General features: G+C 32.8%; 1 protein-coding gene and 1 long non-coding RNA gene across 1 annotated transcript; both read left to right on the top strand.

The window, feature by feature from the left end:
- The window catches only part of LOC133200459 (uncharacterized), an 84,980-nt gene that overhangs the window by 39,083 nt on the left and 18,811 nt on the right, over nt 1–27,086 (top strand).
- On the top strand, nt 1,467–24,184 carry LOC133200462 (uncharacterized). The gene is made up of 3 exons (XR_009722957.1): nt 1,467–1,584; nt 23,696–23,803; nt 24,010–24,184. It is a non-coding gene; the product is annotated as an uncharacterized LOC133200462 (long non-coding RNA).

Raw genomic sequence — 27,086 nt, 5'->3', positions numbered from 1 at the left:
TTTTACAATTTGTTTAAAGTGTCACCAAAATATTCATATCAGGTAGCAGTCGTTCCTTTTTGGAATAGAAACATTGAAAGCATTTTTGTTCCAGTAGCAACCGTTTATGTACTACACCGTGAAAATGAAAGAAAACCCTTTGATAAAAATAATTATCTAAAACATCTTCAAAAATTATTAGTATTTATTATATTCTTAATAATTGAAAAACCGGGTGCCGAATTAACTAGATGGCGAGTGCACCAGGTGCCGAATTAACTAGGTACCGAATATACCAGGTGCCGAATTCACTTTACTTGATGCCGAATTAACTAGGTGCCGAGTTTACCAGGTGCCGAATTGACTAGAATTCTTCTCACTATCCTTCAACTAAATAGGCTATCTTATATCGACGGTCTACAGCGACAGCGTCTTTCACTGTTGCCAGTAGCTGTTTGCCCGTATGTTTCTTTCTATCCGGGGACGCGATCAACTAGCTTCTGCTTAGAAAACTCCAATTTCACTTGTATACTAAAGATATAGTGATTTTTTAAAAATATTTTTGTAGTCATTTAAAGGTTTATAGGGAGTTATTACTACATCAAAATCTAATTTGACTGGTCTCCGGTGCGTCCTAATGTCATCAAACATCGCCATTTTTTGTGTGTTGCGTTTACCACTTTCCCATTTCAAATGTTCATGAAATTGCCAAAAATTAAGCAAATGCCTTGAAATTTTACAAAAGACCACAAAATAGATAGTGGATTAAAAATAGGACAAATTTTACCCCAACTCTATCTATAATTACTTAATTTTGAAAGAATACTTGTGTTTTCGAGATTCAAACCTCTTTTTATCGTGCACCGTAGGACCGTGCACATTTAAACATAATAAAATCTTTATTTTTGTCTATATTTAAAAAAAAATAATATTCACTTAAATTTGATAATTTAATATTTGCTGAAAATTTCAGCTAAGTCCACCCATTATTTTTCGAGAAAAACGCTTTGCCCACAATTTTACCAGACAATCCTCGTATATAATGCTTATTCATCAAAAGGTAATCAACACTTACTCTGTTTTTCTTATTCATAAAAAATCGTTGCAATAATCATTTATTTTTTGACTGATATTTTTCCTTACAATGAAAACAATGGATTTACAGAGCAAATTATCCCTTACCATTTGGATTGTATTGCACTCTATATCACCGGTAAGATTACGAGCATTTAAAGGATATGTAATTAAATACCGCCTCTCGTGGAAAAAATCTAGATAAGTGTACTTGTTTTGTACAACTAGCAAAGTAATCGTTTCCTTTTGCAGTTCGTAATATTTGATTAATATAAGCGAGCGGGATTAATTCAATATCATTTCATCCACCATTGTTTAGACACATGCAAATTTACCTGATGCATCTAAAGGATGAAACTGCAGAAATTGTAGAATCCTGTCCAAGAACAGAACAGGAATGGGAAGTAGCAGCATCCAGGATAGGCTGCCAAAAACTCAGACACTATTGTTCCTCATTTAAATACCACTGTGTAATAAATGCATGGAAAAATGAAACAATAGAAGTGTGTGCACCAATTTAAAATATCGTTGGTAAGAAAAGCATTATGATATCAGTTGATTTTTGTCGATTAATATTCAATAAAGGTTGCATCTAACTTCAATTTTTAATGCATGTTTAATTCTATTGTAACATAACTTTTATCAGAAAATATATGCGAAGAGAACAATTTTGGTGGATCCAGAATACAGCGCAATGCATACGCAGAATGCTCTAACGAGAGCTATGATGTAATTTGAACTTTTATTAAATTTGTGGTGGAACACCAAATTTACACTTTATAGACTGTATTAAGAAAAAACGAAGTGAGTCAAATGGACTTTTGAGCTTGAATACTGTTCGTTATCTCAATATATTTCATTTCAAACATTTCAATTCTAGGTCTTACGCTTACACTTTTCTTTTATTTTAGATCTTAAAATTCCATATCTATATACAATATTAATGGATGATATTTTAAGTATTAAGTAAAATATTTGGTATTTCTTCTCAATGTCTAGATCTTGAGTGCCACGATTTAGTCTTAAACGCAAGTTAAACAAGCAGACCAATAACTTTTAGAAGTCCGTCTACTTTGAAAACCACGGCTACATCAGACAATAGAGAATTCATTACACCCTCAAATAGAAAGGGGCTTCAACTAACCCGGACTGAGAACCAGATTTTAGTACCAAAATAATGTGGTTATCTTTTTTTCTGCTTTGGTAAATGACATTCGTCATATTAAAAATCTACCATGCAAACGAAACATAGATGAAGCCTTTTTTTGAAATATCAAGCGAATCTATATTCTCTTTTTGTAGCATCCCAATCTGCATTGGATTTACAAGCCTTATGGTTCTTATTCTCATATGTCTTGTATATCGTTTAAGGAATCAATGTTCCTTTATAAAAGGTAATGTAGTTTTAATTTATTAAAATATATTTTGGAAAACATGAAAAATAAGTATGTAAATAAGTAAAAATAATAATTAGTAAACTATGTATGAAAAATAAGAACTAGAAATAAATTTGTTTAAATCAGCTTTGACTTGTGCATATTCATGTACAGATATTTTTTTTTGCATTTGTAACTTTCAAAAATGACAAAAACGTAATTTTTTTTTAAATTACTCTTTTTTAAAATACTACTTTCCAATATTAGCATCTGATTGTTTTCTTTTTCTCATTGAAAGATATACTTGTATATTCCTCATGCTATATTTATTTTTTTTCAGCAACAAACATTAATGAAATACCAATACAGATATCGAAAACACATCGTTTATGGAGGGAACTACAGTTCATTATTCGGTTAAGATGGAGCCATCTAGAAACACAGACTTATAATATCTGATCTATATGTTGTATGCACACATCTGTTATTGATATAGACTGAAAAGAAAATGGCAGCTAATATTTTGTAGTGCTCCATTTGTGAACTACTTGCACATGTTGTTATATGCTCTGTTTTCACTTAAATATTTTTTGAATTGTGCCAAACTGTGTTCCATAGAAATAAAAATGAACCATTTATGCTTGAAATTTAATTTTCATGTGTCATGTACATTGAGACTATAGATCTAGTGAACTGCTCAAACAAAAACATGGATAAAGAAATCTGTCATGAAATAAAGATTACCAAATATTATTGCCACTTTTTATGATTTTTATTCAGTAAACCTTATATTTATAGAAACATGGATGCTACAACATAATTCCTTGCTCATCTCTAAATTTTAGACTGATAAATTTGATCATGATTATTTTTTTCTGCAAATCAGAATGCATTTATGATGAATTATGAGGGGTTCCCAAAATTCATTGAAACCCGAACAAGATGCGCAGGACAAATTTAGTCTCCAAATGAAGAGGGAGAATTCAAGACATTGGAGAAAAGTCATTTTCATACATTTAAAAATCATTATCTTATCGTCAAATGAAAAAAAAAATGCAAGCATTGGCGGCCCGGGGCTGTCCGGTTATAGAATTTTAGTTTTGTATTTTTATATCGACACGTCATAAATTCTGATAGTGTCAATAATATATGGTACCTAATTTGATGCACTAGATGAAATTAATGTATACTCTCTTGCTGCTTCAGGGAATTTTTCATAATGATGTATCACCTCTAAATTTTTTTATATCAAGTCGCGATAGCAACAGTGTGCTGGATCTAGGCTCCTCAGTTCGATGACACAGACAATATTTCCTCTACCAAGTGTTCACTTATCTAGACAAACGATAGCTTACATCCACATGTATGTAACTAAAAGATAAAAATTGGTAATATCATCACTTCTTTTATAAAAAAAAAAAAAAAAAAAAAAAAACTATTTTGAAACTTAAAAGTAGTCGAAAGGATATTTCGCAACGTAAGTCAAAGATTCAAAGTATATTGTTGGTAACCACAAGTGCATGAGTCATTGTACATAGGACGTAAACAAAATTGACATATATTCTTAAGCAAAGATTCCATAACCGAAAGTAATTCCATTGTATCTCTCATAAAGATTACAGCTACCTATTATTTTTGTCTTTCAATCGGTAAAATTATGAAAAAAAGAAGCTTCTTTTCATTTTCTGGAAATTTAGCGGGGCAGGCATTTAATAATGATTATGTATATACAGGATATGGACGACTGCTTTTGTTTTCTACATTATCTGAATTTATATGCATACATCATAACTCTTCTATCTACGTTTTGCACTTAAAATTTTTATTTTACCCCAAGCACAGAATGCAAAAATAAATTAAAAAAAAATCTGATTATCATAAACGGTGTTCTAGTAATGCTATAAGATATGATGCAGATATTTGTGGAATGCTCCATTTCCTACTTGATACTGATTTAAAGGAAAAATTGTTAGTTTCTTAGGATTGCTTTCTAATTAAACTTTTAAATCCATATTTAATTATGGTTGACAATTGAGCTAAATATTGGCATTTTCATCCTCCCTAATAATTGGTAAATATTACTCTCGAAAAAGTAATTTTCCCCAAAAAAAAAAAAAAAAATACCCATGGAATTCAAGTTATTTTACAATAAAAGAAAAAAAATCAAATTTCTTAATGGGCTCCTGGAATATCACTTCAAGAAGTAATAAGCAGTAGCTTATTCCCTAAGGCAGTGTCAAAGTTGAGTAATTGATTATCACATTCCTATAATCTGTTACATATACATGACATAATAGCAATTTTTACCACAATCTTGAAGACTGTACTTTTTTCTGTTCATTTATAAATACTAGTTAAGCATGTTCCACTCCAAATACATTTTTATTTTTATATGCAGCACACATTCTGAATGTATTGTATAAGTAATACTAGTCCCCTATCGGCAAATGTAATCTGGTTCCCTTTTAAAATTAAAAAGGATGTTATTCCATCAAAAATCAAAAGCTCAATATTTATCTGCACGTGTTTAGTACAAAGAGCGGAAAACTAGGTGGGGCAGACAAACAGACAGAGGGACAGCTAGCTAGATGGACATACAATCAGACAGACATACAATGAAAAAGGCGAAGATAACGAACAGTGATAGATCTAAGAAAATCTATAAACAATACAATTTTTTAACGGGGCATAAAACTCGGACCCTAAGAAATTCTAGAAGTGGATCAGGTGTCTAGGAAGAGGAAGCATCCCCTGTTGCAGGTAACACCCGCCGTGAGCCCTATGTATTTCTCAGGCAGACGAAACTTTACATAATATTTTGTATAAAAACAAAGACCTAACAATTGGAATGAAACACGTCAGCCAAAATACAACCCAACGACATACAAACGGACAAACGAAGAGTAAACCTATTTCCTCCTCGTTTTCACCAGTAGGGGACTCATACTAATTTCAAAAGGGATTCCATGTAATAACTATTCTCTGTTTATGAGAACGTGCACGTAAGGTTACACTGTATCTACTGTCATGAAATAGTGCTTATATTGCAAACTTCTTTCAACATACCGATTTATTGTGGTTCAAATTACCTTCACCTTACATATTTTTTGTTCATTGAATTCCCTTCATACTACAAATAAATTGTATTTTAGATGAACTTTCATCCTACATATTCATTCTATTTCGTAAATAAGTTTTTAACTGGTAATTTCCATAGAGTATTTGTAAAGCAAAAATCAGCCTTGCAACCTAATGTCAGGAACGTGTTGGTGTTCAGATATACGATGCATCATTTAAATGCCCTTTGTACTACAAATTCTTCTTAAGATAATATTTGAGTCCTTTTGTAATCTAGATCGTCGTGTAATAAATCAAAAAAAAAAAAAAAAAAAAAAAAAAAAAAAAAAAAAAAAAAAATAAATAAATAAATAAATAAATAAATCATAGGTCAGCAATATATTTTAAAATCAATATGTTGTATTAAATCGTTAATTTTTATAAATGCATTCATAAAATGTAATGTTTTTTTTTTTAAAAATGATCTTCGTGAAATTGCAGCTAAAATAATTGGAATTTGAAGTGAATTTACAAGATCACTGGCAAACGAAAAAAAAAAAAAAATTGGGAGTGTTCATTAGATTGCGATCAAAATTTAAAAAAAATCATTTCGATCAAATGATTAGATGCTTTCTTATTAGGGATGTCAAAATGTTTATTTTCTTTATTGGAATATTCGATTGCATTATTCAAAAGATAGTCGAAAATTCGGAACATTTTCTGAAAATAAAATTTTATTTCAAACTTCACTGGTATATGTTCATAATTCATTTTTTTTCCCTTAAATCCATTTAAAAAGTAACATCAAAATTGATGCAACGTAACGCATGATTATATGAAATAAATTAAGAAACCTAATTCTCCAAAATGTATGATTTCCCCGTCAATCAAATTCATAATACGGTGTGTACAGTCATGCAGTCAGTTTTTATTTTCGTGAGTAATAAAAAAATGCCAGCCGATATTTTTTAAATTTAAAGTTTATAATGAAATAAATTGGGGTGGGGGGATGGGGGTGGGGGTGTTAATTTCACCTCACACTATCCTAGAGTCAGGTGTCTGTGAAATTGTTTAACAGTTAGATACTGCTTATTCTATTATTGGTTGTTCTGACTGACTATGGAAATATCCTTAAACAGTTTAAAATGTAAGCGAATTTTTTTAATAATTACATTGTATAGAAGTCTCAAAACATGAAAAACATGATACAGCTATGGTTTGTTCCTTTCATTTGAGCAATCTTAAAATAACGAAAGATAATTGGTACGTGCTATAAGATCAAGTCCAATTAATAGTTTTACAAACAAAGCCCAGTATATTGGTGGATAATTTATTACGAAAACGACACAGGCAGTTGCTGACAAATAATTCTCGCAGTAGTGAAGCACTTATTGTTACTGTACTTTCTATGCATACATGGAAAATCAACCGTTTATTTGTTGAGGAAAATCGTATCGACTGTCTCTGAGGAAAAACGGTTTCTCCATTTTGTGATGAGAATTTCATCTTGTTTTCACTCTTTTATTGCATTTTTTAATTATAATATTATTCGATTGTCGTTTCATTATTCGATCGTCGGTTTATTTGACTGTTCGTTGACATCCCTATTTCTTACATGTATATAATTTTTTTTGGCTTCCTGACCACTTTCAAAATGCAATTCTCTTTTAACTCGATAAATCATTTTAGCAAATAAACCATAAAGATAATTTTCTTTGAATTGTTCATTTGAATAAAATATGCACACCTCGCCACAGTAGATCAGACTGACCGGACGTGCCTCAAGGTGTTAGTCTTCAACATCAAAATTCAAAATGTAAAAAAAAAAAAAGGTTTTGTAGCATAGTTGTAGTGTGCTTTTTTGTTTTCATTTATTTTGTTTGATCATGACTTTTTAACCTGTTTTACATGTATGTCCCGAGGAAGGGAGAGAGCGTCTCGAAAATTAGACACGTTTTATTGTTCGTGTCATTGATACATGTATTGATATTGATGTATCGTCGGTCAATTTTAGTGCTTTATAGATTGACAATAATACCTCACGATTTATTGGAAATTCGAAATAAAAACTTTTATAATAAATTATTTTTAAAGAAATCTATATGAATCTTGAAACATTTAACACGTCATATATGTAACCCCCCTCCTCCCCCCCCCCCCAAATAAATAAAATAAAGTAAAAAAGTAAATCAATACGTTGTTAGTGAACCTTACCCTGTTACATGAAATTTCCTCTATCTTTTTTTTCTCAATTTGAACACTTTGTCTCTTCCTACATAACCAACTCCTTCTACACACAACTTCTTTCACACATTTATATTACAAAGGAAATTTACATTCTAATTTTTGAAAACTTGACCTTGTTAAAGAGATTTGGGTCGATGTCTGAACACTTCCTCTTATGATATGCAACCTGTCTGGTTACACGATAACTTCAAAATCGTCTAAGGATCTAAGGAACTAAATTATCTAAGATTTAACTTAACATACCTCATGAGAAGAACCGACAACGACAGCAGATCTACAAATGGAAAACAATCATTTTCATCTACTTGTATACGTTTCTGTTTATTAACCAACAATACAACAGCGGCTCAATCGGCTTCTCATACAAGGTATCAAGTATATGTTACACGAATTCGAACCTATATACCTGTAATGTAACAAAAGTGAACATTTCGCTAAAAATCCCAATTCATTATAAGCGTGTTCACTGTATGCGTGTTTTACTGTATAAATTTGAAAGATACACATAAAATCATAATTATTCTTAAAATAAATATTTTATGACGTTTTCAAATCCAGTTAAGATGTTAAATCTAAAATTTGATTTGGGACTACTGTACAGACTTAAAAGTAACAAGCTCTTACTGGATTTCTTTCTCTGAATGATTGTATGCTATTTAAAGTTCCATTGTGAATCTTTCATTCATATAAAGACGTCACTGTTTGCAGTGAAGAGCTTCAGATTAGACATACTCGGCATATACGGTCATTGAGTAGTGATTTTTCTTTATCCTGCCAACACCATCCCTGACACGGGATCTCAGTTTTAAAGGTCATATCCGAAAGACTCTAAACTTTCACTTTATATGGTGGAACAGTCTCTACCTATATTAATATCTTAGGTTTGACGCGGTGCCGGGAATGAGAATCGAACCCGATACTTCTCGATCACGAAGCAAACGCCTTACCATTAGGTTACCGCGACTGATCGATTTTATTTCTTTGAAAGGGATCTAGGGTAAAATTTCTTATTCCTTTCTGGATAAGCTTAAGGATTCCACCTCTGGTGTTTTCAGGAGCCCACAATTTCTTAAGTCTCTATTCGCAAATTTTGAACATAATAACTTGTCCCTATCTTCTCATTTCATGTAACATTCGGACAAGTTTTTCTGTTGAAAACCGTCATACTAATCTTTGAAAATATAGGACTGGTAACGTCACATGCTCACCATTTCTTGAAGGTCGCTCGGTTTGGAAAATGAATTTTTCTTTATTCATGAAAAGCAAAGGGTTTTGAGGCAAAGATTGGTGTAAAATATAATAGGGGAAAAGGGACCAAACAAGACGCAATTATTTCCTGGGTGCCTCGCTTCAATCTCAGTAGAAAAAATCAGAATATTGTCCTTTAAAATCACAAATAAATCATTAAATTAGCTCATTTAAGCTTACTAAGAATATTCGAACTTCTTAGAATTAGTTGGCCGCAATCATCCCTTCACCATTTTTTCCTTGCTATAGTTGTTCATTACTGGCTTTTTAGTCCCCTACCGGTGAAACCGGAGGGGACTATAGGTTTCCTCTGAGTCTGTCCGTCTGTCTGTCTGTCTGTCTGTCTGTCCCTCTGTCTGTCTGTCAGTCTGTCCCACTTGGTTTTCCGCACTTTTCTTCTTAACGCTTGCAGATATTGAGCTGGTTTTTTGGTATGTGAGTGTATCTTGATGAGTTACAGACCAAGTTTGCATTTCGTTCCGCTTCAATGATTTTTGACGGAATTACGACCTTCTCAGTTTCTCAGGGTTTTCCGCACTTTTTTTTCTAAACGCTTGTAGATGTTGAGCTGATTTTTGGTATGAGACTTTACCTTGATGAGTTATAGATCAAGTTTGCATTTCGTTCTGCTTCATTGAATTTTGACGGAATTATGGCATTTCCAATTTTTAACAGGAACCAGATTACACTTGCCGGTAGGGGACTAGTATTGCTAATGCAATACTCTCAGAATGCTTATTATTATATAACCTAGTAGGGAAAGCACGATTTTCATTCAAAATAAATCTTGATCAAAATGAAATTCATTTTTAGTAGAAGGAAAAGGGAAACTGGTGAAAACTGTAAGCCATTCAAGAACTTTTCATGAAAATATATTTGCATCGTCGCACGCTACAGACAATTTCTACAAATCCATGACTTAGAAACTGCTGAAAAATTCGCTTGTTCTTGTGGATAGGTTACTAAATATTTACTACAGTGTAAGTGATGCTAGATTTATGTTGACCAATGGAATCATTTTGTAGCAATTTTGGGTAGGTTTACAAATGGCGGCGCCCATAATGAAATCATGACCTTTATGCGTGGCAGATTTATTGACAAATATTTCCTGAAGAACATATACGGATAAAATATGTTATAGATATATTATCAAATACATACAAGGCTTAACATTAAAGGACAGAATCGAATTTGTTTGCAGATTTTTTTTTTGTAAATAAGCTGAATAGAATTACTCAATTTGACAAGAAAATTCGAACCAAAATAGTTCATATTGGTCGAACACCCAAAGGATGGATTTTATATCGTTTTCATTGAAAAAAAATGGTTTTTGAGGAAGAGCGTCAGAGCATTGTTTTATTAGTTGAATATGTGTTATTAAATATTTAAGATTGATTGATTAATTAAGGTTTTCGCAGAATCGGCAGTATTTCAGCCATTTATCGGCGATAAAAAGTAACATCATTTGGCCAGTTTACTATTTGTGAAAAGAAAATTTTCGCAGCAGTCAGTCGTTGGTTTGTGGAATTAGAATGAACACAAAACAACTTACGACTTGCAAAGATGCGTTATGATCAAATCTTAGTAATCACCAACGGTACCTTCCGTAAAGCTCATTATGACCCACCGATTTGCTTTTCTGCAAATCACATTTTATTCCTAAGAACTTTAGTTTCAAGCATTTATTTGTTTATTTCTCATAAAATCCTTATTTCCAATCATATTTTAAGGTGTCAGAAGCACAAGTTTGAACAACCTTGAAAGATTTTTTTTTCATCTGAAACGAATATTTAACATAATACATAAGAATAACAACAATTTTGAAGTAGATCTTCTACTATTCAATAGAAATGGCATTTTTTAAATTCAACTCTATTTTCTCATATATACTGCACGCTGGACATCAGGCTTCGGGGCCACCAATATATAAAAATCTCAGCTCAAATCTCAACCTCAGATCTTAGATTTCTGCCTCATCTGAGATTTTCCTAAAACACCGTGCTACCAACATTTCTGAGATTCGTCTCACGTAAGCAGAGATTTGAGAAAAATCTTAGACTTATTCTCGTTGTTATATGCGACCTTTTTTCTGATAATGCACAAATTTGTTGAATTAATGATTGAATTTACCTTTTAGTCGGTTGTTAATGCAATATTTTGGTGTTTAATCGCGAAAATACACATCCCCCACTTCCTACGTCTTTTATTTGTTTCGAGTCATTCAACGGAAAGGATTCCATTACGACCTTTGCGACAAAAAATGTTCACCGAATCCCCGTACAAAAATCCCTACAGAAGAATAACACAAAACCATATCCAAACTTTACAGTCTTGGCTCGTCTGTCGACATAAACACACAAAAACATACACTGAGGCGTCATTTCCGCCATTGTGACGTTACGTGTAGAAAGATAAGGCTACGAAAAGTAGGTAGGCGGATCAAAACTATATTTCACTGACCGATTTTTCTTTCTTTTGTTTTAAAATGTCAGGTATATAAACTACTTTTAATTCTCCGTAGGAAAAGAAAAATATTTCAGTTATAGAGACTTTCTGTGTTTAGAGTAAACCTGAGTGATTTTTTTCCCTAGCAGATCAAAAAAAAAAAAAAACCTCGATAGGCCTAAATAGGTACATTCTCATACATGTATGCTGTAATTTGTAATAAATTTCTGGCTTCGGGGCCACCAACATATAAAAATCTCAGCTCAAATCTCAACCTTAAATCTTAGATTTCTGCCTCACCTGAGATTTTCCTATAACACCGTGCCACCAACATTTCTGAGATTCAACTCACGTAAGCTGAGATTTGAGAAAAATCTTAGACTTATTCTCGTTGTTATATGCGACCTTTTTTCCTATCTTGCACAGAGTTCTTGAATCAATAATTGAATTTACCTTTCAGTTAGTTGTTTATGCAATGTTTTGGTGTATAATGGCGAAAATACACATTCTCAACTTCCTTCGTCTTTTATTTGCTGTGTCGAGTCATTCAACGAAAAGGATTCCATTACGACCTTTGCAACAATAAATGTTTACCGAATCCCCGTACAAAAATCCCTACAGAAGAATAACACAAAACCATATCCAAACTTTGCAATCTTGGCTTGTCTGACGACATAAAAACACAAAAACGTACACCGAGGCGTCATTTCCGCCATTGTGACGTTAGTGTTGAAAGATTACGAAAAGTAGGTAGGCGGATCAAAACTATATTTCACAGACCGATTTTTCTTTCTTTTGTTTTAAAATGTCAGATATATATAAATTTACTTTTAATTCTTCGTAGGAAAAGAAATATATTTCAGTTATAGGGACTTTTTGTATTTAGAATAAACCTGAGTGATATTTTTCCCTAGCAGATTCAGAATTTTCAAAAAACGTAAATAAATAGCTACATTCCTATACATGTATGCTGAAATAAATATCTTGAGTGTTTCGTAATTGTGCGTAAGTATGATAAGATGGACAGCGAACATATCCAGGAGCGGGTAACATTTTACAGAATTGTTTATCAAGGAAATCTGAGAGGAATTTTTAATTGTCGGGAATATCAGGTCACCCCCTGTGAGAAAATGTTACGGAAAGTCTTTGTATTTCTTTTTAAATATATATAATATAAATAAACAACGAATATAGCACCATTTGACCAATATTCATCGTTACACTTGAAAACCAAGTCAATCTCGCATACGCTCATCAATTGATCAGAAATTGAGTAATCCCTTATTTCATTTCGTAAATCATTATAAACGTTTCACTGCGTAATGATGTAATATTTTTAACGTAACAACTACGGTCCATACTTTTTTTAACATTTAAAATGTGTTACTTGTACAAAAAAAAAAAAAAAAAAAAAAAAAAAAAAAAAAACTGTTTGTTTAAAAAAATTCCATTCGGCCAAGTGCAGTTGAATATATGCAATTTTTGTTGTGATTTATACATGTACCTCAGAATGGTCATAAGTCAAGTTTATTTTTATAAATAATATAAACGGTCAAGAATATAAGTTTACGCACAATGCATTGTGAGTATATAAAGTCAATCCCCATTCTCAATTAAGAATTTTATAGATTTATTTAAGAACCAAATTAGACTGCTATTATCAGTGAAATAAATGGTGATTTATATATTATTTCCAAAGGACAAAATATTTGTTCATGGAATTCTAGACAGATTTCTTTAAATATCTGCGTATGATTTACACGAATAAGTATATTGTACGTCAAGTAAAATATAACTACCGGAGAAAAAAAACAAAGAAGGGGCTGGGTAGGTTTGACATTTTATCTAGTCATATTTCCTTTTCTGATATACATGGATATTGTAAATAACATGTAATAAATTTGCCATGGCACAAATAGCAATCTAAAATATGCATTTAATTAATTATTAATTAAATTAATTCCTCCTGAATGAATGAATATATACATGTACATGTTATGTATAAAGTGTCACTAGAATATTCCTGTAAATTAATTCTTTCTTTTTTCCTTATTATCATTATCCTTTTTTTCTTGTAGTAAAGTTTAAAGTGCTTGATTCCATGCGTGGAAAATATTATAATAAAAATAATTACATGTGCGTAATTAAGACACCCCCACCCCCCTCCTCACAGGATGATCAAGTTTTGGTAGAAATTAACATTCTTTCTGTGCTTGTATGTTAATTTCGTTTATTCATGGATTAAAATGTGCACTGTCATAACATTTGCGATCATTTTACCATAAAATAATTCTGTGAGATTTTGTTTGAGACTGGTATACATTAAACTCAAGATTTTCTGAGAAATCTCAGAATTTTTTCTCAGCTGAGTCGGAAAAAACGTTGGTGGCACGCATGTTTGAGAAAAATCTCAGACTTTAGGAAAAAACTCAGATTTGAGAAAAAACTCAAAAGATAGGTCTGAGTTTGAGAAAATATTTGTTTGGTGGCACAGTTCGGTGAGAAAAACTCAAATTTTCTGAGAAATCTCAGAGTTGAGAAAATCTCAGCGTTGGTGGCCCCGAAGCCTGGAGTGTTTCGTAATTGTGCATAAGTATGATAAGATGGACAGCGAACATATCCAGGAGCGGGTAACGTTTTACAGGATTGTTTATCAAGGAAATCTGAGAGGAATTTTTAATTGTCGGGAATTTCAGGTCATCTCTGTGAGAAAAATGTTACGGAAAGTCTTTATTGTTTTTCTTTTTAAATATATATAATAATAAGCAACGAATATTGCACCACTTGACCAATATTCATCGGTACACTTGAAACGAAAGTCAATCTCGCATACGCTCAAATTAATTAATCCCTAATATCATATCGTAAATTATAAAAGTTTCCCTGCGTAATGATGTAATATTTTTAACAACTAAGGTCCATGCTTTTTTTTAAATTTAAAATGCTACTTGTACTAAAAAAAAAAAAAAAAAAAAAAAAAAAAAAAAAAAAAAAACTGATCAAAAAAAATTTCAAGTGCAGTTCAAGGGCAAGTGCAATTAATATATGCAGTCTTTGTTGTGATTTATACATGTATCTCAGAATGGTCATAAGTCAAGTTTATTCTTATAAATAATATAAACGGTCAAGAATTTAAGTTACGTACAATGCATTGTGAGTATATAAAGTCGATCCCAATTCTCAATTAAGAATTTTATAGATTTATTTAAGAACCAATTTAGCCAGATTGCTATCATCAGTGATAAAAATGGTGATTTATATATTAATTCGAAAGAACAAAATATTTGTTCATGGAATTTTAGACAGATTTCTTTTAATATCTGCGTATAATTTACATGAATAAGTATATTGTACGTCAAGTAAAATACAACTACCGCAGGAAAAAAAAAAAGGGGGCTGGGTAGGTTTGATATTTTATCTAGTCAGATTTCCTTTTCTGATATACATGGATATTGCGAATTACATGTAATAAATTTGCCATGCCACAAATAGCACTCTAAAATATGCATTTAATTAATTATTAATTAGATTAAATCCTGAATGAATGAAGATATACATGTACATGTTATGTATAATGTCTTATTTGGCTTAACTAGAATATTCCTGTAATTTTTTTTTTTTCTTTATTAACATTATTTTTTTTTCTTTTAGTAAAGTTTAAAGTGCTTGATTCCATGCGTGGAAAATATTATAAAAAGAATATTTACATATGCGTAATAAAGACCCCCCCCCCTCCTCCTCAAAGGATGATCAAGTTTTGGGAGAAATTAACATTCTTTCTGTGCTTGCACATTAATTTCGTGTATTCATGGATTAAAATGTGCACTGTCATAACATTTGCGATCATTTTACCATAAAATAATTCTATGAGATTTTGTTTGAGACTGGTATACATCAATCTCAAGATTTTCTGAGAAATCTCAGAATTTTTTCTCAGCTGAGTCGGAAAAAACGTTGGTGGCACGCATGTTTGAGAAAAATCTCAGACTTGAGAAAAAATCTCAGATTTGAGAGAAAACTCAAAAGACTAGTCTGAGTTTGAGAAATTATTTGTTTGGTGGCACAGTTCGGTGAGAAAAACTCAAATTTTCCGAGAAGTCCCAGATTTGAGAATATCTCAGCGTTGGTGGCCCCGAAGCCAGATGTAAATGTTGAGAAGCAAAAATATGTTCATTTTTCATCATTCAAATACATCCACATCTGTGAAAGAATAGGAAAAAAAGTTACTTTGGTTCCATTTCACAGTTTCTCTTATCTGTACACTCATGCTTCTTTTTGAAACGTTGCAATAATATGAATCCGGACTCAAAATAAAATGAAACATTTCCATTTTGTAATTAAGTACACTTTAAATATTTCGAAAAAGTTTGTTTGTAATGATGTACATCAAACTCATCTTATGAATGTCTTGATTAATATGCTTTGATTTTGTACATCCTTCACATTTTCTAATTTAAAAACTAGATGCTGTCATGAGACAGTAATACCCGCACTAAGGTGTTTGCCTCTAAATGCACACTCCTTCATATTGGGCTTACCAAGGAAAAAGTCAAAATAATTCTATAATTTACACAGTACATGTATTCGTCAAATCGAGCATAAAATGTTCAGGTGACCATGTGACCCATGAACCTCTTATACGCATTTCATATACTTAATTCATTACCAGTCTGAAATAACAGAATTTAATTAATGATGTAAATTACGTTTTGATAAAAGGGGGGGGGGGATATAAATTTTTGGCCCATGATTGGAACTTTTTAATTTTTTTTTTCTCAACAAATAATATTATTTTAGTACAGAGCATTTTAAATAATGAATTTATCAAAATGTGCAAACTTTTTTTTGTATTTGATTAGGCAAAAACCTCCTTGAAAAGCCATACCCAATCAATTTTGTCACCCCCCCCCCTTCCCAACACACACACACACACACAATTTGCCTGTTTTGGAAATAGGCCTAGATGGCAAAGTTATGTTAAAACATCGTTTGTTCTGATGATTTAAAATTTGTTCTTGTACTCTACTTGTATGTGAACACCTTTTTGAAAATTTCTACATCACATTGGGCCAATTGGGCTTGCGTCACCCTACCAGTACTAGTACTAGTTTTACCATTATCATTTTTAGATTGCACATGGTGCAGTGTTACATGTAAATATCAGTGGAAATTAATTCATTTTGTGTTTTTATTGGATTATATTTCATGAAGTTGACAGGACCTATGACAGTCGGTAAGTACAAGTTTAAGTATAGATTGGGGTAAAATAAACCGAAATGCAAATGGTTAGGTTAAAGTTTAAAAAGGATCAAAGATCATCGGTAATCTCCTATGCAGAGTTGTCGTTCGTTTCTCTCTCAGACACTGAATGTATGAGCCGATGGTAGAGAGTGGATCATCGGATGCCACAATAGACGAATTTCACATTCTGAAGAATTACCTCCTGTGTCGACATTACATTAAGTTACAGACACAGATCCAGGAATTTTGTCCGGGGGGGGGGGGGGGGGGGTCTACACCTTAGTCTAAAACAAATTCCAGCCCAGAATTTCCTGAGGAGCAAAAAACAAACAAACAAACAAAATAAAAACAATGATGGTGGGGTCCATGTTTTTGAAGGGTGGGGGGCATCCAAAGTCATTTTCTATTTGCTTCTGTAAATCAGTATATAGTCCTATTTAAATAACTCTGCAAATCCCAGGGGGGGGGGGGGTGTTTCCAATCTCCCTAGCCGCTCCCTGACCCTGAAATGACAAATGATCATGTGACTCCTAAATAGTAGAAAACTTTTCCATTTGACTATACATAATTTTGTTTCTTGTGTTACATGTATTATGTTATGTACATCTAATGGTTTAAGGTTATGTACACCTGGAGGTCATCCCCACTCTCTTAATGAACTGGAAATGTTCACAATATGACTACATCAAATTAAATAAAAGTGCATCAATGATAAGATTACTTGACATTTCATTCATGAATTTGGGTCAACCCATGTACCCTCCTAGAATTAGGAATGAAAATCATTCAAAGAGATGCATGGACCATTAAACTATTTGTATATATTCACATTTTTTTTTATGTCAAAACAAAGTATTAGTTTGCATACATGAACAAACAGGGGTCTGGGAAGGGGAAGGGACAAGGAGAAGGAGTTATCTCTTTACGTCTTAATTGTTGAAAACTCCTAAAATGAAGGTTAATCTCAAATCCGACTTGTACGTCTTCATTATTTTTAAGTGTTGGTGTCTCCATATGAGTGAAAAATCCCGAGAGGGACATTTACAACAAACAATTATTAATGACTTAAAAAATACAATATACATGTACATGTTTATTAGTCAATGGATATACTTCTAATCATATCTCTAGTTCTCCCTTGAATCAGAAATGATGATATAAATATTTTAAGGATGATTAAGAGTTGAAAAGGTTGTGCATTTTAAAATTGGTTAAGCTCTGTGGTTGAATTAGCTATACCAGTTTAGCTTATTTTGCTACTCAAAGCACCTTGATTAACTATTTTTAATCATACTGTTTTCAGAAATGTGAAGTTTTTTTCAAAATGGATACAAGTCATACCTTTTCGGCTTCTGAAAACAATGCATGAAAAAAAACTGCTTTTCAAATACTGTAACTCTTTCCAAGTACTAGTGTGATCATAAGTTTTTAGCTCACTTGAGTTTTTCTGGTTTTCTGATCACATTTTGTTTGTCATCCAACTCTCCGCCTGTAAATTTTTCACATTTTTGTCTTCTTCACTAGAACAGCTGGGCCAATTTCAACCATCCCTGCCACAAATTCGCATCTTCGGGTAAAGGGATTCAAGTTTGTTCAAGTGAAGGGTCACACCCTCTTTCAAGGGGGGATAATCAAGAATTAGTGAAAATTTGGTGGTATCATTTAAAAAAGTCTTATCAAGAACCACTGACTGGGCCCAAAGAGTTGAAATTTTCTTTAGATTTAGACTTAGTGTAGATTCAAATTTGTTCAAATTATGACCCACTGGGGTAGGGTGGGGCCACAAATGGGGATCCAATGATTTACATAGAAAAATGCAGGGGATTTTTTCCATCATAAATTATTGTCATCCGTTTTCGCGAAAGGGACCTAGGGGACATTAAATCTCAATTGTCCGTCAGTCTGTCCGTTTGTCAGTCTGTCCGTCTGTCACAATAAATTTTACCTTGGTCATAACTTTTGAATAATAAGAGATAGGGCTTTCATATTTCACATGTACATTACCTACAAAAACTTTCTTCACATACTATGATTTTTAAACCCATGACCTTGACCTTGAAGTTTGACCTACTTTTAAAAAAAAATTAACATTATTTTAAATTGATCATTTTGAAAGAGAAAAGATAGTGCTTTTATATTATACATGTATATTACCTGTGGTAGGACCTTTCTAAATATATCATGACTTTTGACTCTGTGACATTGACCTTGAAGTTTAACCTACTTTTCAAAAATGTTATATTTCCTTATAACTTTTGATTGAGAAGAGATAGGACTTTAATATTGACATGTGCATTACCTGTAACAAGATGTTTCCGAGGATGCTATTATTTTTTTTACCCCTTGACCTTGATGTTTTACCTAATTTTCAAAATTTTTAACTTTGGTGATTACTTTTGAATGACATATGATAGGGCGTGCATATTTGAATCAATATGTCATAAATAATGGCATCCCATCCCCTAGGACACGGAAAGCAGGGGACCACAACTCTTTGAATTTGCTCGTTAGTCATTTTGATATGGAAAAATCCTCATATAGTGTAGATTCAAGTTCTTTATGCCCTGCCATGAATATGCCGAGGCATATAGTGTTTGACATGCCCGACTTCAATCAAACGTGATATGCTGATACATACTTATGTAAGCTTTTCAACTGCATCAACCTTTTTGATCTTGACCTTTCCTTTAACCTTGACCTTACTTTCCTTAAATTAGTGTCTAGATCGGTTTTGAATAAACAATTCAAGATATATTTATCAAACTTCATATGCCTATATATACTGCTGAGAGCTATCAATTGCATCAACTTTTTTGACCTTGACTTTTCCCTTGACCTTGACCTCACTTTTTTAAATTAATGTTTATCTACGTTTTAAATAAACCATTTATGATATGTTCATCGAATTTCATATGCCAATAGTAAATACATACTGATGTAAGCTTTTCAACTGCATCAACATTTTGACCTCAACCTTTCCTTTGACCTTGACCTCTCTTTTCTTAAGTAAGTGTTAAGCTCAGTTTTAGATTAATCATTCAAGATATTCTTATCAAACCTAATATGCTGATATGCATTAGTGAGAGCTATCCACTTTTCACCTTGCACTTTCCTGTGACCTTGACCCCCCTTCTCTTTAATTTGTATTTTGCTTAGTTTTAAAGATATTTTTATGTAAGCATGCACTTAATGCATAATTTGGTGAGAATTTATCATCTATATCCACTTTTTTTTTTAGATTTTAGTTTTAATTTTAAAGAAACTGTTCAAGATATTCTCATCAAACTTCATACACTCATAGAAATTTTCATGTTGCATTAGTAATATACATTCGGCGGGGCATTTATGTCCTATGGTCATATTTCTAGTTTTCAAATCATGACCCCTGAGGATAGGGTCAGGCCACAATAAGGAATCAATGTTTTATATAGGAATAAAAGGGAAAAAAAATCTTCAAAATTCTTCTTTTTAAGAACAACAAAAGCATGATTAATATGGAAACATTCCCAAGAAGTGTAGATTCAGGTTTGTACAAATCATGACCCCATGGGTTAGGGAGGGGCCATTTTTTTCCTGCCCCTATTTGCTATCCACATGGAAATGCAAATTTGAAAACCATTTTACACATCCACAGGACAAAATCAATGATCTTCCAAATGATCATGATTTAAGGCTAGTGCATAAAATATAAGGGAAGTTCTGGAAACCAGGGTGTTTAAATATGTTAAATATTTTTTTTAAAAAAGATGTGACCCCCATTTAACCCCCAGGGGGAAAATAAAAATTCCAAAACCTAACTGCACATCTATAGGACACCACCAACTATCTCCCAGATGGAGTTCTGGGAACCAGGGGCTTTTTGCATAAAAAACGTTATTTTTTTCCCCCTGTTTGACCCAAGGGTGAAAATGAAAACTCCAAAACCTTACTGCAAATCCACAAGACACCACCAACCATCTCTTAAAAGATGATTAGGTTACAGTGTAAAGTGTAAGAGGAGTTCAGGAAACCAGGGGATTTTTGCATAAAAAACATCATTTTTCGACCTCCATTTGACCCCCAGGGTGAAAATGAAAATTCCGAAACCTTACTGCACATCTACAGGACACATCCAACCATCTCCCAAAAGATGATTAGGCTACTGTGTAAAATGTAAGAGGAGTTCTGGGAACCATGGGCTTTTCTCATTAAAAAAAAACGTCATTTTTCGACCCCATTTGACCCCCAAGGGTGAAAATGAAAATTCCAAAACCTTACTGCACATCTACATGACACCACCAACCACCTCCCAAAAGACGATTAGGTTGCTGTGTAAAATGTAAGAGGAGTTCTGGGAACCAGGGGATTTTTGCATAAAAAACGCCATTTTTCGACCCCTATTTGACCCCCAGGGTGAAAATGAAAATTCCGAAACCTTACTGCACATCTACAGGACACAACTAACCATCTACCAAAAGATAATTAGGCTACTGTGTAAAATGTAAGAACAGTTCAGGGAACCAGGGGCTTTTTGCATAAAAAACGTCATTTTTCGACCCCATTTGACCCCCAAGGGTGAAAATGAAAATTCCAAAACCTTACTGCACATCTACATGACACCACCAACCACCTCCCAAAAGACGATTAGGTTGCTGTGTAAAATGTAAGAGGAGTTCTGGGAACCAGGGGATTTTTGCATAAAAAACGCCATTTTTCGACCCCTATTTGACCCCCAGGGTGAAAATGAAAATTCCGAAACCTTACTGCACATCTACAGGACACAACTAACCATCTACCAAAAGATGATTAGGCTACTGTGTAAAATGTAAGAACAGTTCAGGGAACCAGGGGCTTTTTGCATAAAAAACGTCATTTTTCGACCCCCATTTGACCCCCAAGGGTGAAAATGAAAATTCCAAAACCTTACTGCACATCTACATGACACCACCAACCATCCCCAAACAGATGATTAAGCTACTGTGTTAAATGTAAGAGGAGTTCTGGGAACCAGGGGCTTTTTGCATAAAGAACGTCATTTATCGACCCCCATTTGACCACCGGGTGAAAATGAAAATTCCGAAACCTTACTGCACATCTACAGGACACAACTAACCATCTACCAAAAGATAATTAGGCTACTGTGTAAAATGTAAGAGGAGTTGTGGGAACCAGGGGCTTTTTTCATTAAAAAAAAACGTCATTTTTCGACCCCCATTTGACCCCAAGGGTGAAAATGAAAATTCCAAAACCTTACTGCACATCTACATGACACCACAAACCACCTCCCAAAAGACGATTAGGTTGCTGTGGAAAATGTAAGAGGAGTTCAGGAAACCAGGGGATTTTTGCATAAAAATATCATTTTTCGACCCCTATTTGACCCTCAGGGTGAAAATGAAAATCGCGAAACCTTACTGCACATCTACAGGACACCACTAACCATCCCCCAAAAGATGACTAGGCTACTGTGTAAAATGTAAGAGGAGTATAGGGAACCAGGGGCTTTTTGCATAAAAAACGTCATTTTTCGACCCCCATTTGACCCCCCGGGTGAAAATGAAAATTCCGAAAACTTACTGCACATCTACATGACACCACTAACCATCTCCCAAAAGATGATTAGGCTACTGTGTAAAATGTAAGAGGAGTTTGAGAAAGAAGAGTGTGACAGACGGACGGACGGACAGACATGAGTAACAACGATATACCCGAACTTTCTTTAGAAAGTGCGGGTATAAAAAATGTTTAGAGCATAAAGTTGAAGGGCAAAAATGAGTGTGACTGGAAAAAAATAAACAAATGAGTAAATAAAAAAAGGGATGTTTCAAAAATTATAATAAATGAAAACTGTTAAGCAAAGAAAACAAATTGCATCTGCACATGCCTTTCTCTGAATATATACTATTTAAAGAAAATTCCATGTAAATAATTTTTACTTAGATAAATCATATTTTAAACAGGCGATGCATGGGTATGTCTGCGTATATACTGAAGATTAATTACACGGTAAGAATACGTTTAAACCTACAGGTGTTTTATATTTTTTCTAACAGCATTTATGTATTTACGGTATTTAATGGTGTAGTCCCTCTTCAAGGTTTATTTTACAGAAAGTCAAACGTTATTTTTAAATGGTGAGATAATGGAAATACCCGACAAGACACAGATTATGAATGACACATTTTTGCCGCTACCGGATATGCCCAGTTCATATATCTTAACCTGCAAGTTTAGTTTTAGTTAGTCTGATATAAACATCCAAACCACAAAACCGCAAATTTGGTGGGATACGCTCAGTGATCTCCATAGTAAGGTTGCATTTAACTCTCAATATAAATAACTATTAATTGATTTTCATTCTCCCCTTAATATATTTTAGAAATGCTTTGAGATAATAATTTCTTTTTTTTAGGATTTTTTCATTTCAATTATGAAGATGAAGATGCATTTCACATCATTCACCACAGTGGCTACTGCATTTGGTTTGCTCACAGTATCAACGGTAAGATAACAAACATTTAACAAAATGATATGCATTAATCAGTTATAAATATTGTATGTCGCCTTTAGAAAAAAGTGAAAATACCGATAGTTTACATGTAGGAAAGTACCAGTTGCTTATTGCAATAGAAAATTGAAATATTAATGTAATTAATGTAATGGTTATTTTTTGTTTTTAATCCATTTGAATATTTTGATGTTCATGAATCATTCATTCTATAGATATATATAAATGGTGAGGAATGTAAAGAATCAGAATCAAAGAAAACTGCAGTACGTGTTGACAGCTGCCCAAGAACATCTAGGGAGTGGGAAAAAGCGGCAGCAAGGAAAGGATGCAATACCATCAAACATTCTACATCTTGTCACTTTGAATACCACTGTGTTATAAATGCGTTTATGAATGAAACAATAGAAGTGTGTGCAACAAGAAAACTTATCATAGGTGAGAGCTGCATCATGCCGTAAAATAATTTTCTCAGTTTATATCTACGGTACGATGGCTTATTTTTTAATGCAATATTGTAATGTTACGATAATTTTATTAGGAAAGGTATGTGCAGAATACAGTTTTGGTGGGTCCATGATACAGCGCAACGCAAACGCAACATGCCATGGATGCCCAAACTTTTATAACTCTAACGAGAGCTTTAAGTGTAAGTTTAATTTTACTTTGACATTTATGTTGGTAGAGAAAATAATTGTATTAACTAAGGAGAAGAGAAATATTTCGGAACTGCGTCTTCTGCTTAACATATATTACAAGTTTTAAAATAAACTTATCGTATATTTGTATAAAACATTGATTTAGAGATACTGAATGAAGGTTTTTTTTAATTTTATTTTTCTTTACCATGTGTAGATCCTGAGTGCTACGATTTAGTCTCAAATGTACGTAAAACAAGCAGACCTGTGGTCACTACTACGCCATCTACTGTAGAGACCACTATCACAACAGATAGTATAACACCATTAGCACTTTCGAATCAGAAACAGGTGTCAACAGAACAAGAACAAAAATCTGATCTGGATATCGAGACAATGTAATTAATTCTTGTTTTTCTGCAGATGTAGAGGACACACGCCAAATTAAATTATGACATGTTTTACCGAAAATTAAACATTTGATATGTTATTTTTTTAAATATCAAACGAATAAAAAAATCAAATATTTTTAATTTGCAGCATCCCCATCAGTATTGGATTTGCTGCTATCATAGTTTGTGTTCTGATATGTCTGATACAACGTTCGAGGAAAGAATGTTTCTTTATAGAAGGTACGTGCAGATATAATTGTTATATCTTTAAATGCATCTAATTTGGAGGAGAAACGAATGTATCAAATACAATGACTAAATATAAGTTTGTTTTCAAGGAACTTTATTTTGCAATTTTTCAGATATCTTGTCAAAGAGTTGCAGATTTTGGAAGAGAGAAAAAAGTAAGATTCATTGAAAAATGCGTCTTAATCGTTATTTGCTTATCTGCTTATTTCATTATCTGATGAAATAGATTAAATTACTTTCTCTTCTACATATATATATATATATATATATATATATATATATATATATATATATATATATATATATATATATATATATATATATATATATATATATATATATATATATATATATATATATATACGTTGATTGATTGATTGATTGTATATTGTTTTACGTCCCATTCGAGAATTTTTCACTCATATAGAGACGTCACCATATACCGGTGAAAGGCTTCAAATTTTGACCTTTACTCGGCACTCAGGGCCATTGAGCAGTGAGGGATCTTTATCGTGCCAACGCCTGCCGTGACACGGGGCCTCGGTTTTTAAGGTCTCATCCGAAGGACCCGCAACTTTCACTTCAGAGTGCCGAGCGCATGGCGAAGGAACAGTTGCTATCTATTTTTTATCGACTTAGGTCTGTCGCGGCCGAGATTCGATCTCACGACCTCCCGATCACGGAGCGAGCGCTCTACCGACTGAGCTACCGTGAATGGTTTATATACGTTGACACGTCTCAAATTTTGTAATTTAATTATTTCAGGGTCCAACCCTCATGACAATACAAATAAAGATACTGAAAACACACCATTAAAGGAGGAAACTACAGAACATTGCTTAGTTAAGATAGAACTATCATCGGAAGAACAACAACATGGTGACACATGCAATGTCTGATCCACATGTTGTATATATAAACCTGTTATTGATATAGACTTGATGAAATGGCAGCTAATATTTTGTGTGTTGCATTTATTAACTACATGCACATATTGTTATTTTATATGTTTACACTTAAATAATTTTATAATACATATATTATTGTACTTTTTAATTGTGCCAAACTATTTTCAATAAAAATACGTAAACTATGACCTTTTGTATTTGTATTCCAACTTTCTCCATACTATCTGTCTTGTGGGTTTCTTGGTGTTTTTTCTTTCTCGAAATATGCAAATAAAGTTTGCCGAACTATTTTGACTTTGCAAAACAGAGGAAAATCCTCTTCTAGGTGAGTTTAATATACCGATTTTGGGAAGAGATTATGTAAAAACGAATACCAGATGAAAGATATATTTTTTTTTGAAACAGACAGATCAAAGTTATTTGTTAAGTACTTATACTGTGCAGATGACACAGTACTAAAATATGTTTAAGTTCCTGCTATATAGCATAAGAAACTCAAATCAAAAATTCAATCTATGGCCACTCGGCGCTGTCACTCTTGCATACTTTTATGTCTTGTATCCTTGACACGTCACAATTCTTAACACAGTACTCTATCTCTTTCTCTACATCTCTGCACTTTTTATCTTGAAATACCATCATTGAAAGACAAACAGATATCAGTCCTATTTATAAGTCCCAGGAGTATGAAGGTGTTTGATGTATGTTTTTGAGTTCGATGGACGAAGGGGGGGGGGGGGTTCCCAAATTTTCCCATATCTAAGTACACTACAAGATTGGAAACGTACTGACATTCACATTTTAACTGTCAAACTTAGACAATTACTGTTAATGTGCTGTTTTTACTGCAAAACCTAGACAATTACTGACCTCTTTACTACTGATAATCTTAGTCGGTGCTGATGAATTTAGATAATTACTGATCCGTTTTGCTGTCCCTTTTGAAAAACTTAGACATGTGCTGACATTTACTGAAAAGTACTGTCCCTATTGTTCTCACTCTTGGGGCAGAGGTGTGAAAATTATCTTTTACTTTTAAAGAGGGTTTAATTGATTTTGTTAAAAATAATTTTTTTAAACCTATGTCCCAGTGATATTTTTAAAAAGCTCCTATATATGATCGATTTATAGAAGAAATATTTATTTAAAAATATTTCATAAGGAATTAATATAAACTTTAAAACCTTTCAGCAGATAAGCAATTTATAATTTATTTTTTAATTACGTTTTTTAGCGAAATATGGCGTTTTACAGGGATTTTTACTCCTGATATATATAAAAAAAATATTTATTATTTTTTCATTCCCTTAATTTACATGTACTCCCTCTTTTTATTTTATTATGTAAGAAAAAAAATAAACTGGTGGTTAGTGATAATAGTTTTTTGGTGTAGCTTTCATATGTAAATTATTATGTAGATGCTGCTCCCTACCCCCTCCCTCCCCCTTCTCCCAATTTGTGTGCAGTACAGTCAAACATACCCATATTTCAGCATTTGAAAGAAAAAATAATTAGAACCCCCCTTCCCTCCGAAATATAATTTGTTGTAAGTTTGGACAGTTTATTTATTTGTTTTTTGGCTACTGGCCTGTATTGTTATTCATTTATCCTTGATATTCATTCATTTAATATGTCCAATTATTCTTTTAAATAGAATACATCTTTTAGTTGATTTCCACATCTGGAATTTCTTGATCCCTACATGAGAGTGTTGTTATATAGGCTATTTGTTACTGAAATGATTT

Source organism: Saccostrea echinata, unplaced genomic scaffold, assembly GCF_033153115.1.
Source record: "Saccostrea echinata isolate AGI-Se365-2 ecotype Australia unplaced genomic scaffold, CSIRO_AGI_Sech_v1 ptg000040l, whole genome shotgun sequence".
NCBI classification, from domain to species: domain Eukaryota; kingdom Metazoa; phylum Mollusca; class Bivalvia; order Ostreida; family Ostreidae; genus Saccostrea; species Saccostrea echinata.
Note: the sequence above shows the minus strand (reverse complement) of the source record. Positions and strands in the feature narration are given on the sequence as shown.